General features: G+C 38.4%; 1 pseudogene; it reads left to right on the top strand.

The window, feature by feature from the left end:
- The first annotated feature begins 869 nt into the window (after window positions 1-869).
- Window positions 870-3292, top strand: LOC140862770 (uncharacterized; annotated as a pseudogene).
- Window positions 3293-20832: the final 17540 nt, after the last annotated feature.

The following is a 20832-nucleotide window of genomic DNA, read 5'->3' as shown; positions in this document are numbered from 1 at the left end:
TTATTTGATAAATATTAAGATGAACAAGAATAATTATATATTTAGACTTGAAAAAACAACACTTAGGCAGGTACATTAGATAAAGAAGAATTATTGGAGAAATATTAAGATGGATCAGACTAGAATAATTAGATATTTAGGCTAAAAATAAAAAACCGCGTAGGCCCCGCCTAAGCGTATAGGCGCTAGGCAGTGGGTGACCGTCCGCCTATTGTTTTTCAAAACATTGATTTAAACTATAATTTTAGACATCTAAAACAAATTAACGGAGTAATTAATGAATAAATATAAAAAGTTCAAGTGTAATGCTTTAATTCTTTGTTAGATTTTAATTCAATTTATTTCATCATTCATTTTAAATCTCGTGTCATCGAACATAAACTAAATTAATTGATCTAATTTAAAACATTAGCGGTAAAATCCCTCAATATTTACTGCATTCACATCATCGCTACACTTAACCACAAAATATTGTAAATTTCTAACATTGCTAACAATCACTCACTAATAAAATTGCTAATTTATGATCTATTTTCGTCTTATTAATCAATTTTGGTTTTTAGAAAAGTCACATTTAAGCGTATTTAACGACACTTGACATGATCAACATATGCTGATTGTTCTTTTTTATCGTTTTTGGCCGAAGCGAAGCATTTTTGAGAAACTTCAAGCTTAAACAAAATTAAGCGAAACTTAATCAAACTTTTTAGAACACGGATTTGAAGTCTGAACGATGATTTTTAAAAACCAACCCCCAAATGTTTGGCTGAAATGTTTCAATTTTAGTGGGTGTCGTTGGTTTTTTTTTTTCTTATAAATATTAGTTTTGTTGCTTTATTTTCTCGGTGTGGGAATATTATTTCTATACGCACACGTCTGAATTTTAAAATAATTAGATTAGATTAGAAATTTAGCAAAACCCCTAAACCCTACCCCATTTCGAGCTCCTCCCGCTGCCACCGTACGCTACCGCCGATGGCGTCCAACTTCCACCGCGTCCGCCGCGTCGTTTCGCTCTCCTCTTCCCTCAGCCACCGCTCCCTGCATCAACCTAAATCCTTATCCTCCAACCCTCATCTCTTTCGCCCTATCTCCGCCTCAGTAGCCACCGCAACATCCACCAACGCATTTTCCCAACCGGCGCGGGCATTCACTTCCACCCCCACCCTATTTTTGTCTAATGAGCGCAAGCCGTTTAATCCAGAGACGGACGAGATCGGGCCGGACACCATCCTGTTCGAAGGATGCGATTACAATCACTGGCTAATCACCGTGGACTTCCCCAAAGATACCGAACTCACACGTGAGCAGAAGATCGAGTTCTTTGTCAATATCGCCGCCAAGTCTTCGGAAGGTCGAATAAGAATCCTCCACTCCGACCCTTGAATTTTTTTTCCTATACATTAATTATTTTCATACCTGTTTGTGTGTTGATAAGAAATAAATAAGCTCTGATTACTTTTTTATGGTCACAAAAGTACAATTCTGCGTCGTGGTATCTCTAACACTAGAATAGGACCAATAGGTCGGGTAAATTTATAAACTTCCCCCCATATTTATTTTGAAATGCCATTTGTTTGCTAAAAATACCTAATGGCTGATGCATTATGCTATTTTAACAAAAAAACACGTCCATGTTATTTTTAAAATTGCCCCGGAGGTCATAGTTGGCTAATGTAATGATGATAGCTTGCTAGTTTTCCCTAACCTGAAAATTTCCTTCTGAAGTACTGTGTGTGTGTGTGAAAATGCAAATCAGGATGATTCCTTAATAGCCTAGCAGTTATACCAGTGCTTGAATTACTCGCATGCATAGGTGGTGTTTGAGATTGCTTTTAGTAAACCTATTGATCTTTTCCTTTACAAAATTTGGGAAAAGTTCTAAAGTGCTAGCAATCCCGAACACTACCTTACTGTTTTGTCAATTGTGTTCTATTATTTGATTTACTAAAGCAAACAGTAGCAAATTTAGCAATATCATGAACATTTGTCGTCGCGATGAAGTTTCTCTACATTCTACCTGGATCACTGGTTGTATCTGGACTGATGCTACCAATTTTATTCAATTAACTTTTTCAGTGTGGAAGAGGCAAAAAAGAGAATATATGCACTAAGTACTACGACGTATGAGGGTTTTCAGGTGGAATGTTCAGAGGAAACATCTAAAAAGTTTCAGGGTATGTTTTATTTGTTATTTTTAACAGATTTCATGGGTTTTTGTCAGTGTCTGTTATGAAATTTTTGCTTTTCATCAGATATACCAGGAGTGGTCTTTGTATTACCGGATTCCTACACTGATCCAGTGAATAAGGAGTATGGAGGTGACATTTGGGTTTTACGCCAGATGGTACTTAATGACTGAATGTTCTGCTTGGTGATGAAGTGATTTTTCCTGGTCTTTGTTGCCATTTGTGCAGGTGACAAGTATGTCAATGGAGAAATTTTCCCCCGACCTCCACCAGTACATTATGGTAGACGTAATAACAGGGATAGACGGCCAAGAGATCAGATGCCATATCAGCAAGGAAATACACCTTATAGTAACCAAGGGCCCTCAAATTCTGAAGCGAGGAATTATGGTCAGAACTATGGCCCTCTGCCACGGCAGCAGAATTATGGGCCCCCACCTCATCAGCAGAACTATGGCCCCCCACCTCAACAGCAGAACTATGGCCCCCCTCCACCTCAACAGAATTTTGCCCCTCAGCAGCAGAATTATGGGCCTCCACCGCAACAGCAGAATTATGGGCCTCCACCACAGCAGCAGAATTATGGGCCTCCACCACCCCAGCAGGGTTATGCACCTCCACCGCAGCAGCAAAACTATGGGCTACCACCGCCCCAACAGGGCTATGGACGTCCACCCCAACAGGGCTATGGACGTCCACCCCAGCAGGGCTATGCGCCTCCACCACAGCAGCAAAATTATGGGCAGCCACCAAATTTTCCACAGCAAAATTATTCTCCATCAGGACCAGGGGAAAGAGGAGGGCCTATGTCAGCAAGTAATGCATTAGGAGGTGGTGAAAGAAATCCAATGCCGTCTTATCAGGGAAACTTAAACCGAGGGGAATTTGGGAACTACAATACTCATGCCCAGAGAGACTTCCAACAAGGCCATGCACCTCCTGAACATAGGGGCTTTTCGCAAGACACAAACACTCTGCAGGGCAAAAGTTTTGAACAAGGATCTGGTGGTACTCAGGATCAATCAACAAGGATTAATGTTGGGCAGAATCAGCCAAAGCAAGGAGAGGAGCCAAGGAACTTTTCATACACGGCTAATAACTGAACTGGTTAGAGATTTTTTTTTTGGTTTGCTGAGTTACCCTGGAGAGAGACTGAAATGAATTATGGTTTTGTGTTGTAGATGTGTGCTAAATATGATGAAACATTTTACTTCTTCAATTTGTCTCAAAGTTTGTGCATTGTAACATTTCTGTTTAACTTCGTGTAATAATATTTTTGCATTGGTAGTTACTATAAAGTATTTACCTGTTTTCAGCTCACTCTTGTTGCAACAAATTGTTTGTCTCCCTACTATGTTCTCTGTGTTTCTTATGTATACTAAAATTTTGGTTTTTCCTCCATTTAAGTGGTTCTCGCTTCTCCTTGTTCCTGTTCCTAACTCTTCCCGTGTTAGTTCCCAATGTTTGGCACTTTCCATACTTCATGGGTGAAACATCAACAAATTCGCTCATGATCAAGTTACAACCTAAGATCTATGACCATATTATGTTAACTGTTCGTATTTCGTCGATAAATTTAGAATTATGGAGTGTCTAAGATGACATGATCAGGTGAAATTGGATTACAATTTATTCCCCTCATCTCCTAGTCTCCATGTGTGTGCATCCCATGTATGGGATACGGTTCCCATGGCGAATAGTTTATGCATGTCTTTATTGATTTACTTCCTTGCATTGATCCAAATTGTTTTTTTCTCGCTTACAAGGTAGAGTTAATTACCGTTTGAACGAAATCTTCGAAAACTGACCCAACACCAGAGAAAATTGCTCATCAGTACACATTTGAACATGCCTATCACGTAACTAGTTAATAGTTTCACATAAACATATGCATATTATAACACTCCTTTTCTGTTAACTTCTGCTTTTGAAGCAAGTGTCACGGGTTAGGGGTGGTTTGGTTCTTCGATCAGTTTAATTTGTTTTTCTAAAAAATTACACGGCAACACGATGATGACTCAAATTTATTTCTATCCTATAAGACATAACATAGTTTGGTACATAGGATAGGTTAAGTAAAAGATATACAATACAATGATAAATTAAGGATAAGTAAAATGATAGGATACTATATTAAATGTTTGGTATGATTTTAATATGAGTGATTAAATTTATATATTGGATTGTAATGACGAAATTAACCTTTAATAATAAATTTTATTTTTCATTGTTATTCAAGAGCTTGCACATGCATAAATGTAATAATTAAATTTGTAATTTTGTAGAATTTTTTTGCTTGTATTAAATTTATCAACACCAAATTAAAGGGATACATAGTTCACACTTGTAGATAGCATTTATCACGGGCTCATTGATCTTATCAATGAGCTTTTTAAAAATGTACCAAACATGAGATGAGAGAAGATAATTTATTAAATCACCTCACTTATAAGCTGTACCAAACTATGCCTCAAGAGTAGTAATTATATTGGCCATTTTAATGACATGACATTTGAGCAACTTGGTGTCACTCATTTTAGGAGGTACGTTTTATCCTTATGTTATGGAGATAGATGTCGTTTTTATCTTTCACTTTGTTTTTCACAAACAGAAATGTTGGTATTGTGAGCGAACCTAATTACGTCAAGCCAGCTCGTGGCGAGAGCCACTTGATTTCCAAGGTCTTCGGCAATGACTGATTTCCAGATCTTCGGCAATGACCAGGATTAACTTGACAACGAGGTTTCGCTATCGGTTCTTCCACGGGAGAAAAGGAGCAATGGTACTTATAGCTTTGGATCGCATTTCAATGCATCCGATTCCACTATCCAAACTGTCCACAACTAGAACGGCTGGCTTTACGATACACCCTCCTTGATAGCCAAGGTGCTATCGCCCAATGGGGGTGTAAAGTTCATTACCCTCTGCCAAATAGAATTACCATGGGTTTCCCTACCCTTACAATTCCTACTCCCAAAGTGAGAATTCCAGAAGGATTCGAGTAGGGTTGCCAAGGATGGTTGTTAAATAACATTGGATTCATTGTCACTCAATTATACTTGGAAAACTAAGTCCTGGCTCTTTTCACTATACTTGGACTGCAAGACAAAGGGATGAACATTTGGGTGGTTTCTCAGGTTTGCCATATGGATGAATCTTGGAGATATGCCTATGATGCTTAAAGAACCTTACTGGTTTTTATTTTAGTCCAAGCTCCAACATTCTGTACCTTGTAGTTACTGACTCTTAAGTCGATGTTTTTTAATGTAGTGTCCTTCTCGGAAGAGTTTATTAGGATACACTTTTCATCTTTTTCTGAACAAATTTTTGAAATTTTGTGAAATTTTGTTAATGAAAAGTTGAGAAGTGTTCTTAGAAGCTCTCCAAAAAACTACCTAAATGTCTTTGTCCGTAATCTTAGCTAATGGTGGAATAAGTGTGGTGAGGCCTATGATACTCACTTCTGATGTTATCAGGGTGGGATTGTCGTAACAAGTTTGCCCTTTGTTCAAATCGTTTTAAATTAAACAGTAAACATCCATGCTTTGCCACGTGGCGTTGATTTCGGATTGGTTCGAATCGGGTTGAAGCAAAGATATTGAAAATAATTCTCAATTTGAACTCAAAATCAATCTACCTGTTCAAATCCGATCGTTTTTTTCACTATGCAAATTTTCTTTATTATTTAACAATATAGTTAAATCAAAATTTCAAACGATATGATCATAACATTTTAATTTAAATATGATAATAAAACGTCACCCTAAATATATATCTATATCTGTATATTAAAGTTAAACATTTTTGGTGAAAACTATTAATTTTTATTCGTCTTAATTTTCTCTCATCAACCTCCTCTTATCTCGGGTTTTTTTTTTCAAGCCCAAGTACTTAACCAACCAAATAATACAAATTATTTAATTATTGCATTTTCATTTCATTCCAATTAAAATGAATTATATATTGTTTAAAAATTATGATAAAAGATAAACGTTATTATATATATATGTGTGTGTGTGTGTGTGTTTATGTTCTAGTAGCACATATATGTATTGGAGTCTAGTGATAATTATGTTTCATGAGTTTAAATATTTTAATGATAGAATATATTTGTCTAAGCTATTATGTACTTCACAAAAGAAAAAATTGTTTAGAGAAGTCAAATATTTCACAAAAGAATTATTACACAGCTAAATTTTATGATATCTATGCGCAATAAAACAAAAAAATTTTCAGGTATCTCAAAAACGGGAATTTCTATGATGCATACGGGGGTAGTGCACGGAGCGGCACTCCAACGGCCCGGACTTTGTGCACATCACCATGATGTGATGTGAACTATAGCCCGGGGCCATTGGATTTGGCAGTCCGGGTAGCTACCGATCAGCCAGCATTAGAATTCCCCCTCAAGAACTCAAAGTATCTTTCAGGTTGCAATCTTCATTTCTCAAATGTTTTACATGTAACGCCCGAAATATTCATAAATCCACTCACGAGTTTTAAAAAAAATTTTAAATGAAATTTTAAGATGGTGATTTTTGTTTTTATTATTTATGAATTGTAAAAGTATTATGTTTATAAAATACTTTTATGTGAGGTATTAAAATGATTTAAAAGTTGCGTTTAAAAGTTGTCATGCTCTGTATATTGCATGATATTTTATGTTTCTAAGTCGAGTTTTTAAGTGTTAATATTATATGTTTAGATATTGTTGTAGACACCTGCATGGAATCAGCCTACTAAATGACAACTAATAGCATGCTTTAAACTTAATATAGCAAAATAACTTAACTGAGTAAAACGGTGCGGAAACATAACCTAAAATTACATATCAGCTTAGTATATAAAGTCTAAAGTTTATTCATCAGTTGTGATACAACCATATCGAAATACTTAAATGTAAACATCTATACAGCTATATCGAATCCTGCTGTATAATTAACTCCTCAAGGCCCTGCTCCCTAATCCTGCCTTAAACCACCAGCTCAGACCATCCTGCGACCTGCCCCATCGATTAGAGTGTACAAGATAACAAATTTAGGACGTGGAGCGCTAACGCTCAGTACATAAACATGAGTACACGTATAAATATGATGCATGCATACATGATGACTGGCAAAGTGTCATCTGAAAAGTCTTGCTCAGTACAGGCGCACTCATGAGTGCTGCCACCGCAAGGATCAACCTCTGGGTGCAACCACACTTGTCTAGTACACCAGAGTAGACAGACATAAATGCCCCTGCCGTCGCAGTACTCTTAGTGACAGACTATCGAATATAGAGCTGAGCGGCTCTATAGTCAGGTATAACAAGGTATAGGCTCAACGTGTATATGCACATGACATATGAATATAGAAAGCGGTAAATCATATATCATGCCATATAATAATGCCAAATAAATGCAACATATAAACATGTATACTCGCTGGCAATCTCAGTCAATGTGTACGTACCTCTAGGCTAATTCAAATATAGTAGGATCCTAGGTTCCAAGCCTATATTCAAAAGTTCACCATATCGCTACATAAATTTTATAAGCCTTAACTAAGCTAATAAGTACTCCCAAAACTTAAATAGATTCCCGGACCACACCTTCGTCCGTAGATAGCCCTTTGGAGTCGCTAGTCCCAGATGACTATAACCACTTCTTGGTTATTCCAGAACCTCTATTATAACCGATAGGGCCCTCAAGTGTATATCTCACACTATATAACTGAAGAAGGAACCTAGGGAATTCGTATTTCAAAATGAAATCGAATGAGCCCTATTAATAGGAAAAGTTTCGGACGAGTTCGGGCCCTTCGAACCTGAGTTCGGATTGTCCGATCTAACTCACTGTCTGCATGCGAGACACGTCGAGTTTGGATCGTCCGAAGTGCTCTAAGTCCGACACTTGTCAAAAATCATTGCTGAGTAATCCTGCCTACTTGGCACAAACAAGTTCAGGCCGTCCTGTTGGAGAACGCGACGATCAGATCAATTAGGATTGATACCGGTGCAGCGGAAGTTTAAAATTTTTATGGAACGATTCCATAATAGGTATCAACCTTACGATTAAATTGTGTGTGTAAAAATTAAATAACAATTATAAAATTTTTACCTTTAATCTCGAATCGAGATTTTGGACACCAACAGATTTCTCTGCTCTTGTTGTATATCCCTGGAACTGATGGACGAACTGTTCTTCAATCAGGTCCACGAACGGATATTTAATCCCTCTGATAGATTGCACTAGAAAATCTATCAGAAGTTTCTACGAAGAGAATTAACGAATTTGATCCGTTAAACCAGACTGTAATTCAAAATCACAGGCTGGATTTTTCTCGAGTAGAGGGAGAGGGGGGGGGGGGGGGACGGCCACCTTTTGAAAATTAACTAGGGTTTTCGAAAAATCCTTGTGACCTGTTGTGTGTAATTTCTGTACTGCAATAACTTATTTATAATGTAGGCCACTAACAGCTTAGGGCCCATTAGTCATAAGTTCAAGCCCGACAAGCAAAAGCCCGCATGTTCAGAAATTAATATAAAATTCATCGTGACTCCGATTGATAAACCGATTTCACCAATGTGCACAGAAACCATTTCTGCACCTTTTAAAGTCAAGATAAATTTTTCTGAATCCGAATTCAGTGATTTCCAAAAATGGCCATCCCTATGTCATTTTAGGAAATCTTACTCCTCTACTCTTAAATAAGAAGTCCAACTTCTTCGTTCATTAAATTTAACTCTTTAAATTTAACTATCTCAACGGGGATTAAAAATCCATTACACTGTGTGACCCTCAATGGTTCAGGGATACAGCTAGCCGTGGGTTCACAACTCCTTGTGACTCGGAACAACAATTTCCGACTTGCCCATCGAATCATGGTATGAGCGCCTAGCAACATCGCCCCATGATTCCCTAGGTATCACTGATAGTGCCTACAAGAACCAGTAGATTTTGGTTAGCGTACAGTACGGTCCCTTCATCAATATATCCCGATCGAATCAACAACCATTGGTATATCGAGAGTCGCTCGAGATTCGATAACTATGCAATACATCTTGAAGATCAAATAGTGACATCGCATGTGCTGCTAAGAAACCATTTCTTAAAACACATCATGTACTCTGGCCAGAGATTCGTCACACTAATATCTCCTCAGATCGCATAGGATATCCACACTCGCAAGTATGTGGTGAATCCTTGACAACAAAGCATCGACTCCTATATGTGTTGTAACTGTACCCAATCCCGACACCTGATGACCCCAATAGAGTCGGTAAACGAGTCAAAGCACAGTACTAGCATATAGAGTCTCAATGATGTTTCAAGTAGTAAGGACTAATGGTGTACAACCAAAACCGCGGACTTTATCCACTCGATAAGTGATAACCACTTGGAAAGTCCGGATAGGGTAGTTCGATCATTCATCATATGAATATCCATTTGCATGCTTCGAACATCTCTATGTTCCCTACCAATGAAACGTGGTACTCTGCATCGCAAATGCTAGTCTCATACTCGAGCGATCCTTATCCTTATTATCGGACGGCTCAATCGACTAGGAACAGTTTTAGAATATACAGTGACTATAAGATGTGTTTCATGATAGACATCCCCATGTTCTACCACATCTTACATACACTATAGTATATTCAAGGTCTTTATCAAAACAACAATAGTATATCACAATATAACAATATGAAGAAAGATAAAGTCATTGCCATTAATAAAAGTGTAAATTATATTAAACAAAAGATTGTTTATACAAAGAGTCATCAAAGCCCTTAGCCACAAGTTGGCTCACCGGGCACCCACTCTTTCAATCTCCCACTTGCCCTAAAGCCAACTAGTCATACTACGTAGACCCATTGCTTCGCGATGTTTGTCAAATAATGGTCCTGACAAGGGCTTAGTAAGTGGATCAGCGATATTGTCTGCAGAGGCCACTCTTTCGACAGTGATGTCTCCTCTTTCCACAATCTCCCGGATGATATGGTATTTCCTCAGTACGTGTTTGGATCTTTGATGAGACCTTGGTTCCTTTGCCTGAGCAACGGCACCCGTGTTGTCACAGTACACCGGGACTGGACCAACAGCTTCAGGAATGACGCCCAACTCTTGGACGAAATTCCTCATCCAAACGGCCTCTTTAGCAGCAGCTGATGCTGCAATGTATTCTGCTTCAGTGGTGGAATCCGCTGTGGTGTCCTGCTTGGAACTCTTCCAAGAGACAGCACCGCCATTGAGCATGAACACAAATCCAGAGGTTGACTTCGAGTCATCCACGTCACTTTGGAAGCTAGAGTCGGTATAGCCTTCCAATTTTAGTTCTCTTCCTCCATATACCATGAACATATTCTTAGTCCTTCGTAAGTACTTAAGAATGTCCTTCACGGCTTTCCAATGCATTTGACCGGGATTAGCTTGATATCTGCTCGTGACACTCATAGCAAATGCTACATCCGGTCTGGTAGATATCATCTCATACATGATACTACCTATGGCTGACGCATATGGTACATGTGTCATTTTCTCTATCTCTTCATCAGTCTTGGGACACATAGACTTGGATAGAGAAACTCCATGACACATGGGTAGATGTCCTCTCTTGGACCCATCCATTGAAAACCGTTTCAATATGGTGTCGATGTAGGTTGATTGAGTGAGTCCTATCATTCTCTTAGATCTATCTCTATAGATCTGTATCCCTAGAATATAGGATGCCTCACCCAAATCCTTCATCGAGAATCTACCTGATAACCATATCTTTGTTGACTGCAACATCCCTACATCATTCCCAATGAGTAGGATGTCATCAACATAAAGTACTAAGAATGTCACAGCATCCTAACTACTTTCTTGTACACGCATGGTTCCTCCGGATTCTTGATGAAACCAAAATCTTTTATTGTTTCATCAAATTTCTGGTTCCAAACTTCTTGATGCTTGTTTTAGACCATAAATTGATCTCTGAAGCTTGCATACCTTATGCTCGCTTCCCATGGATGTAAAACCCCTCAGGCTGCTTCATATAGATTTCTTCCTTAATGTCTCCATTAAGAAAAGCAGTCTTCACATCCATTTGCCATATCTCATAGTCATACCATGCAGCTATGGCAATAAGGATTCTTATGGACTTGAACATTGCAACTGGTGAAAAGGTTTCATCATAGTCAACTCCTTGTCTTTGAGTATAACCTTTTGCCACCAATCGCGCCTTGTAGGTCAATACCTTACCATCAGGCCCAAGCTTTCTCTTGTAGATCCATTTACACCCTATTGGAACAATTCCATCGGGAGGATCTACTAAAGACCAAACTTGGTTTGTATGCATCGAATCTATTTCCGACTGCATAGCTTCAAGCCATAAATTTGAATCCGCATCAGAAATTGCTTCCTTGAAGTTTCTTGGATCACATCCAACATCGGGTTCATCTTGATCCCCTTCAAGAAGAAGACCATATCGAATAGGAGGTCTAGAAGTCCTCTCGGATCTTCTAGGTATAGGCGTGTCCAGCAATGGTTCCTGAGGTGTAGGATCGTTATTTTGTATTTCGGGTTCTTCTCGAATTTCTTCGAGTCCATCATCTCGCCTTTCTTATCCAATAAGAACTCCTTCTCCAAGAAGGTGGCATTCCTTGAAACAAACACCTTTGTTTCAGCAGGATAATAGAAATAATATCCGATTGAATTCTTCGGATACCCTACAAAATAACATAAGCTGGATCGACTATCCAACTTATCTCCCACTATCCGCTTCACGTAAGCAGGACATCCCCAAATCCTCAAGTACGAATACTTAGGAGCTTTGCCATTCCATAACTCGTATGGTGTTTTGTCCACTGCTTTAGTGTGGACGTTGTTCAACAACAATACCGCCGTTTCAAGCGCATAGCCCCAAAACGAAGGTGGAAGCTCAGTGAAGCTCATCATGGATCGAACCATGTCCAACAAAGTTCGATTACGACACTCCGATACACCATTAAGCTGTGGTGTCATAGGAGGAGTCCACTGAGAGAGAATCCCATTCTCTTTTAGATAGTCCAAAAACTCGGTACTCAAGTATTCTCTACCTCGATCCGATCGAAGTGCTTTAATACTTTTACCTAGCTTGTTTTCTACTTCAGCCTTGAATTCTTTGAACTTTTCAAATGCTTCAGACTTATATTTCATTAAATATAAATACCCATACCTTGAATAATCATCAGTAAAGGTAATGAAGTAGGTGTGGCCATATTGAGTCCCAACTCTAAATGGACCACAAACATCTATATGGATCAAATCCAACAGATTTTGACTACGCTCAGGTTTCCCCTTAAAATGAGATTTAGTCATTTTTCCTTTTAGGCAGGATTCACAAGTAGGTAGAGAGTTAATATAAGACATATCAAACATGCCCTCTCCCACTAGCTTGTTCATCCTCCTTGAGGAAATATGACCTAGCCTAGCGTGCCAAAGGTTTGCCGGGTTTTGGCTATCGATTTCCTTTTGTTTGTTGTTGCCGGTTTATCAACATAATTTATTGGAACGTCTTTTAGTTTTAAGTTGTATAGATCGTTTTCAAGTTGTCCATTTCCAATTAAACATTCATTCTTGTAAATATTGCAAATCCCATTCACAAAATTGCAAGAATAACTATCTCTATCAAGCATAGAAACAGAAATAATGTTTTTAATCAAATCCGGAACAAATAAAACATCTCTTAAAAGTAACTTAAAACCGTTCTGCAAAATTAAATAAACATCTCCCACGGCTTTTGCTTCAACTCTGGAACCATTTCCGAGCCTCAGCTGGGTCTCACCCATCCTAAGCCTGCGACTTCTTGTCATCACCTGCAAATCATTGCAAATGTGAGATCCACATCCGGTATCCAATACCCAAGAAGTAGTATTAAGTGAAACATTTATTTCAATATAGAACATACCCTTCGCAGTTCGCAACTGCTCTAGATATTCCTTGCAGTTACGCTTCCAATGACCGGGCTTCTTGCAGTAATGGCAAACATCCTTGGATTTTTCCATGTTTGAAGCCTTTGTCTTGTACTTCTTCTCGGGTTCGATTTTCTTGGGTGGGGCAGAACGTTTCTTACCCTTTGTACTTGGCCCCTTCTTAGCAGAAGAAGAGGAGCCCACCAAGAAAGCCGGTTTATCCTTCTTTAATGTGGATTCATATGTCACAAGCATATTGACCATCTCTTCAAGGGAGGCCTCTATCTTGTTCATATTGAAATTTACCACAAATCCGTCAAACGAAGAAGGAAGAGACAGAAGTAGTAAGTCCACGTTGAGTTCATGCTCCAACACCAAATCAAGGGTTACCAACTTCTGTATGAGCCAAATCACTCGTACCCCATGATCACGGACCGAAGTCCCTTCACGCATGCGACACGTCATTAGCTCCTTTACAGTAGCGAACCTTTCAGCCCTCGATTGAGCCCCAAAAAGTTCCTTGAGTTGAACGTGAATGTCAGCAGCATTCACGGTGTCCTCAAATCGCCTCTGGAGTTCATCAGACATCGAGGCTTGCATATAGCATTTGGTCTTGATATCATGGTCCCACCATGTATCAAGCTTGACTAACTCCTCCGGACTTACGTCAGCTGGTGCTTCCTTCGGAGGAGATTTTTCTAATACGTAGAGCATCTTCTCCGAAGTCAAGACAATCTTCAACTTACGGAACCATTCCGTATAGTTTGCGCCAGTCAACTTATTTCGTTCGAGGATCGAGAAAAGTGGATTACGCGAATTCATCTTATGAAATACTGAAAAGAAACAGACAAATATCAGTGATTGTTTAAGAAATTTACTAAGACATAAAATAGGCGAAATTTATTTTATGAATCTTACTCCCACTATTTTAACGATTTCACTACCCTCTAGTGGAAACGGGAAACTGTTTTCCTTAGTGAGAACATGGAGTCCAATTGACAATCTATGGTCCCGAATAATATCAGTCAACCATAATTTCAAAAGGTAGAGCCCAATTGCTTCCAAAGCAACCTCCATGTTTTTACCTCATGTCCAATAAGGGCCCAATAATATGACGCCGATTATAGTGACATGTCAAGATGATCCATCAATATTAAGTTGTGATGGACGGTCGCCATGTGGATCCCCCAATAATATGAGCCGATCCCATGGGAGTTCCACCCAACTTACAACATGTGTCGATCCAATGTACAGCTTTCCGACGAACGGGCCCCCCCAATAATATGAGCCGGACCGTATCCGCGGGTAGCATCTCATACATTGATCGTTGATGGAAGGTAGGAACATTTAAACAAATTTAAATTTCCTTTATTTATCTTGATATCAATTTTAAATCATATTTAAAATGAGGGATTTTTAATTATAAAATTTGTCTCATCATTTTTTTAAAATTTTGTATGCTTGTCGGATTCACACAATTTTGTATAAAACATGCATACAACTATAATATCACATATTATATAGGATGATCGATTCCATTTCTAATCGACCCGTGGTTGCCAATCACGAGTCTTAGTCCAATCCTAGGTAATATGCAGTATGCAATGCAATCCTATTACATTTGCTTCCAATTTACATTTCTTCTGTCTTTATTGTCTGCTGGGCCCACCACCGTCTTCAAATCTTGATCTCCCACTAAATCTAATGTATTTACAATAAATAACAATGACAAGTAGGGGATACATTTTTAAGGGGTGGGAACGGGCCATAAACCAAGCCCACTTTTATTACATATGACATTCATATTGGGCCATAAACCAGGCCCTTTAATAAAACCAACAACAATAAAAACAAATGTAAATTCCTAACATACACCTACAAAATTGGTCATGACAATCGATCATCCTTATCCAATAACATTTAATTCAAAATTAATTTATTGGATAACATGCAATGGCATTTAAATTTAAAAGGATAAAATCATATTTCATACATAAAATCTTATTTTACATACAAAATCATATTTTATCTTTTTATCAAATAAAATCATATTTTATCTATAAAATCCAATTTTATACATAAAATCATATTTTATCAATATATCCATAAGATCATATCTTATCATCAATTGTACCAAAAATAATTAATTTCAAAATTCAATTTAAGGATAAAATATTAAAATTTTCCAAAAATTCAAATTTATCCAAAAATCAATTTTAAAATTTTCGGACTCGAACAATTCGATCCGACGCCTCGTGAACCAATCAAAACAATTTTCGATCGGACCAAAAATAGAATTTTAACATATTAAAATTTAATTTAAAAATTAAAAATTAATTTTTCCGCGGGCCGCCCGGGACATTCCCGGGCTGCCCGCGCCCCGTAGGGCTCGGGCCGGGCAGCCCGGCTGCCCCTAGGGCAGCGCTCGCGCAGCGCTGCGCCGGGCAGCGCCGTGTGCTGCCCTGGGCAGCGCCATGCGCCGCCCTGTGCAGCGCCCAGCGCTGCCCAGGGCAGCGACGATCGCTGCCCCTGCCCTGGGCAGCGATCCAATCGCTGCCCGGGTTTTTGCCCGAAAAAATATTTTTATTTTTAAAATATTTATTTTGTTTCAAAAACCGAGGCCTAAAAAATTTTTGTACAATCGATTAATTTAATCGCTTGATCTGAGCAACCTGGCTCTGATACCACTGTTGGAGAACGCGGCGATCAGATCAATTAGGATTGATACCCGGTGCAGCGGAAGTTTAAAAATTTTGTATGGAACGATTCCATAATAGGTATCAACCTTACGATTAAATTGTGTGTGTAAAAATTAAATAACAATTATAAAATTTTTACCTTTAATCTCGAATCGAGATTTTGGACACCAACAGATTTCTCTGCTCTTGTTGTATATCCCTGGAACTGATGGACGAACTGTTCATCTATCAGGTCCACGAACGGATATTTAATCCCTCTGATAGATGGCACTAGAAAATTTATCAGAAGTTTCTACGAAGAGAATTAACGAATTTGATCCGTTAAACCAGACTGTAATTCAAAATCACAGGCTGGATTTTTCTCGAGTAGAGGGAGAGGGGGGGGGGGGGACGGCCACCTTTTGAAAATTAACTAGGGTTTTCGAAAAATCCTTGTGACCTGTTGTGTGTAATTTCTGTACAGCAATAACTTATTTATAATGTAGGCCACTAACAGCTTAGGGCCCATTAGTCATAAGTTCAAGCCCGACAAGCAAAGCCCGCATGTTCAGAAATTAATATAAAATTCATCGTGACTCCGATTGATAGACCGATTTCACCAATGTGCACAGAAACCATTTCTGCACCTTTTAAAGTCAAGATAAATTTTTCTGAATCCGAATTCAGTGATTTCCAAAAATGGCCATCCCTATGTCATTTTAGGAAATCTTACTCCTCTACTCTTAAATAAGAAGTCCAACTTCTTCATTCATTAAATTTAACTCTTTATATTTAACTATCTCAACGGGGATTAAAAATCCATTACACTGTGTGACCCTCAATGGTTCAGGGATACAGCTAGCTGTGGGCTCACAACTCCTTGTGACTCGAAACAACAATTTCCGACTTGCCCATCGAATCATGGTATGAGCGCCTAGAAACATCGCCCCATGATTCCCTAGGTATCACTGATAGTGCCTACAAGAACCAGTAGATTTTGTTTAGCGTACAGTACGGTCCCTTCATCCATATATCCCGATCGAATCAACAACCATTGGTATATCGAGAGTCGCTCGAGATTCGATAACTATGCAATACATCTTGAAGATCAAATAGTGACATCGCATGTGCTACTAAGAAACCATTTCTTAAAACACATCATGTACTCTGGCCAGAGATTCGTCACACTAATATCTCCTCAGATCGCATAGGATATCCACACTCGCAAGTATGTGGTGAATCCTTGACAACAAAGCATCGACTCCTATATGTGTTGTAACTGTACCCAATCCCGACACCTGATGACCCCAATAGAGTCGGTAAACGAGTCAAAGCACAGTACTAGCATATAGAGTCTCAATGATGTTTCAAGTAGTAAGGACTAATGGTGTACAACCAAAACCGCGAACTTTATCCACTCGATAAGTGATAACCACTTGGAAAGTCCGGATAGGGTAGTTCGATCATTCATCATATGAATATCCATTTTCATGCTTCGAACATCTCTATGTTCCCTACCAATGAAACGTGGTACTCTGCATCGCAAATGCTAGTCTCATACTCGAGCGATCCTTATCCTTATTATCGGACGGCTCAATCGACTAGGAACAGTTTAGAATATACAGTGACTATAAGATGTGTTTCATGATAGACATCCCCATGTTCTACCACATCTTACATACACTATAGTATATTCAAGGTCTTTATCAAAACAACAATAGTATATCACAATATAACAATATGAAGAAAGATAAAGTCATTTCCATTAATAAAAGTGTAAATTATATTAAACAAAAGATTGTTTATACAAAGAGTCATCAATGCCCTTAGCCACAAGTTGGCTCACCGGGCACCCACTCTTTCAAATATTCTAGTGCATATTTAGAGCGGATCTATATCATCTAGCCGTGGACCTAATTCGGAGGCTCGAAGTGTTGAATCCATTTTGAGCAACGAGTGCTCTTGGAAGCTTGTAGATTGAGTCTACCTTTTTCAAGAGCCTAGTTGTTTATCAACTTGGTTGGAGCCATAAATCAATCTTTGAGATTGATAGGTAAAATTCTAAACACCCTATGGTTGTTTGAGTTTTTGAATGCTACACAAGTGCTCGGATCTCTTTTGTTAAAAATTTTATATTTCCGCTGCGCTTTCGGGCACGAGTTAACCGATCCCCTTCAGTGGTATCAGAGCCTAGGTTACTCTTTTGTGTAGTATTTGTTGGATATTATGTTGAGATAAATTTCTAAACGCATGAGAAAATCAAGATTTATCAATTTTGGGGCTGTTTTTATTTTTTTTTGGTTTCGGGCAGCCTATGGGCTGCCCGAAGGGGTCCTAGGGGCAGCTGTGGGCTGCCCCATACTTTTGAATAAAAAAATAAAAAATAAAAAATTTTTGATCGGAATCCGGCGACGGAGTTTCGGTGACGACTATGACGACTTGAGTTTTTCAAAAGGTATTTTGGAATATCATGTGTCATAGGCCATAAATTGTTAAATACATTATAATTTATTTTTATGAAAAATTAAACTTTATAATATGTTTTTTTTCTCATAAAATAAATAGTTAAAGTGTGACTTTGATTATTTATAGTAAATTGTGATTTACAAGAAATTCAATTATAAATAAATTAATTTGAAAGTAAACAAAGGTGTTTGTTTATTTTGTTAATTTATTTTATAATTGTGGTGGTTAGTGATTGGACCAAGATATATAATATTTGATCAATTGATTATTGAGATAATTAATTGATGGTGTATGATATGTGATATTATGCATGAAGGATGATCAAAAGCCCAAGACCAATTTGCTAGGTGTATGCTAGGATATTTTGTGTTGAATGGTTGTAATAATTATCAAATTATAAAGTGGGCTTGGTTTATAGCTCGTTCCCACCCCATGAGATGTATCCCTATTTGCCATGGATATTTTAATGTAAAATATTTGATAGTGGAAGTTCAAGATTGGTATATGGTGGGCCATGATGAATTATGAAGATCCAAGACATGTAAATATTGGAAGCTTATGTAATTGTTGCATTTGCATCCCGTGCATTACCTAGGATTGGACCTTGGCCCGTGTTTGGCTCATACGGGCCGAATAGTTTTGGGGCGATTGATCATCCTTGTTTATAAGTATGTACGTTATTATTTTATAATAACAAAGTTGTATGAATCCGGCAAACATACGATCAAACATGGCAATTTTTAAAAAATTAATGATGAGACCTTTTCAAAATTAAAAACTCTCATTTTGAATTAGATTCAAAATTTATATCAAGCCCGAAATATAATTTCCATGTCTTCCATCGACAATGGATGCATGACGAACGCTACCCGTATTCAATGCTTGGCTCATATTATTGGGGGGGCTTGGATGCCGGAAAGCTGTGACATCCATTGACATGGTGATGTGAACTACATGGAACTCCCATGACTTTGGCTCATATTATTGGGAGAACTCATGGCGACCATCCATTAAGGTTCGATATCGATGGGTAAGGCTTGACACGTAAATATGAACGACGTCATTTTATTGGGTCCTAATCAAGCGTGAGACAAAAGTTTACGTAAAGGTTGCATGAAGATGCAATTGGAAACTACCTTTTAGGAATTGTGATTGACTGATATTATTCGGGATCATGATTGGCTAATTGGACCTTATGTACCTACTGAGGAAAGGAGTTTCCCATTTTTACTAGAGGGTAGTAAAAATGTCAAAATAGTGGGAGTAAATATTTATAAAGTTAAAGTCCATAGTTTATATCTTATTAAATATTTTAAAATAGTCATTGACATTTATCTGTTATTATTTTTCAGTACAAGTTTTTTGACAATGTCATCAATTCGCAATCCGCTATCTACTATACTCGACAAACATTTACTGACCGGTCCAAATTACCTCGATTGGCTAAGAAATCTGAAAATTGTCTTGAACTCGGAGAGGATTGCATACACACTTGATGATTCGCCCCCTGATACGGCTCCGACTGATTGTAGCCCTGAGAAGCTACAGACTTTCAAGGATTGGTGTGACCATGACTTGAAAGCCAAGTGTTATATACAGGCTTCTATGAATGATGAGTTTCAGCGACATTTTGAGAGTGCAAAGCATGCTGCTGACATTCATTTGCATCTCAAAGAACTCTTTGGTGAACAAACACACCCACTTCGACATGCGATTGTCAAGGAGCTAATCACTTTGCGCATGCGAGATGGGGCTTCGGTCCATGAGCATGGCCTGAAGTTGATTGGGCTCGTGGAGAAACTCGTTAGCATGGATCTTGTGCTACCAACTGAGTTGACCACAGACGTGTTGCTCTTGTCACTGCCTAGCTCATTTGATGCTTTTGTGGTGAATTTCAACATGAACAAGTTAGATCCAACCCTTGAGGAGTTGGTTAACATGCTTGTTACGTTTGAATCCACAATCAAGAAAGAGAAGCCGGTTCTTTATGTGGGATCTTCATCTGGTTCAAAGATTAGACCACGTGGGAAGGGAAAGAAGCGTTCTTTCCATGCTCCCAAAAAAATGTGCCCTTGAAGAGGCAAGCTCCAAGTCCCGTTGTGGTAGCCACACCAGTTAAGGCTAACAAGGCTAATGACGTATGTCATCACTGCAAGAAACCTGGACATTGGAAGCGTAATTGCAAGGAATATCTTGACCAAAATGGTTTTGGAAAGGGTATGTTCTACATTGAAGTAAACATTTCACTTAACTCTTCTTCTTGGGTATTGGATACCGGCTGTGGCTCACATCTCTGTAATGATTTTCAGGTGATGGCAAGAAGTAGGAGACTCAGAGATGGTGAGACCTTCTTGAGGATGGGCAATGGGGCAAGAGTTGCAGCCAAAGCTATTGGAGATGTTTACTTATTGTTGGACAATGATATTAAATTATGTTTGAGAGATGTTTTGTTTGTACCAAATTTGGTGAAAAACATTGTTTCCATTTCTATGCTTGATAAAGATGGATATTCTTGTTTATTTGGCAAAGGTGTTTGCAATATTTACAAGAATGAATTTTTAATTGGTACAGGACAATTGGAAAAT

This window comes from Henckelia pumila, chromosome 4, assembly GCF_033568475.1.
Source record: "Henckelia pumila isolate YLH828 chromosome 4, ASM3356847v2, whole genome shotgun sequence".
Lineage (NCBI taxonomy): Eukaryota > Viridiplantae > Streptophyta > Magnoliopsida > Lamiales > Gesneriaceae > Henckelia > Henckelia pumila.
This window is presented reverse-complemented; position numbering and strand designations above follow the sequence as displayed.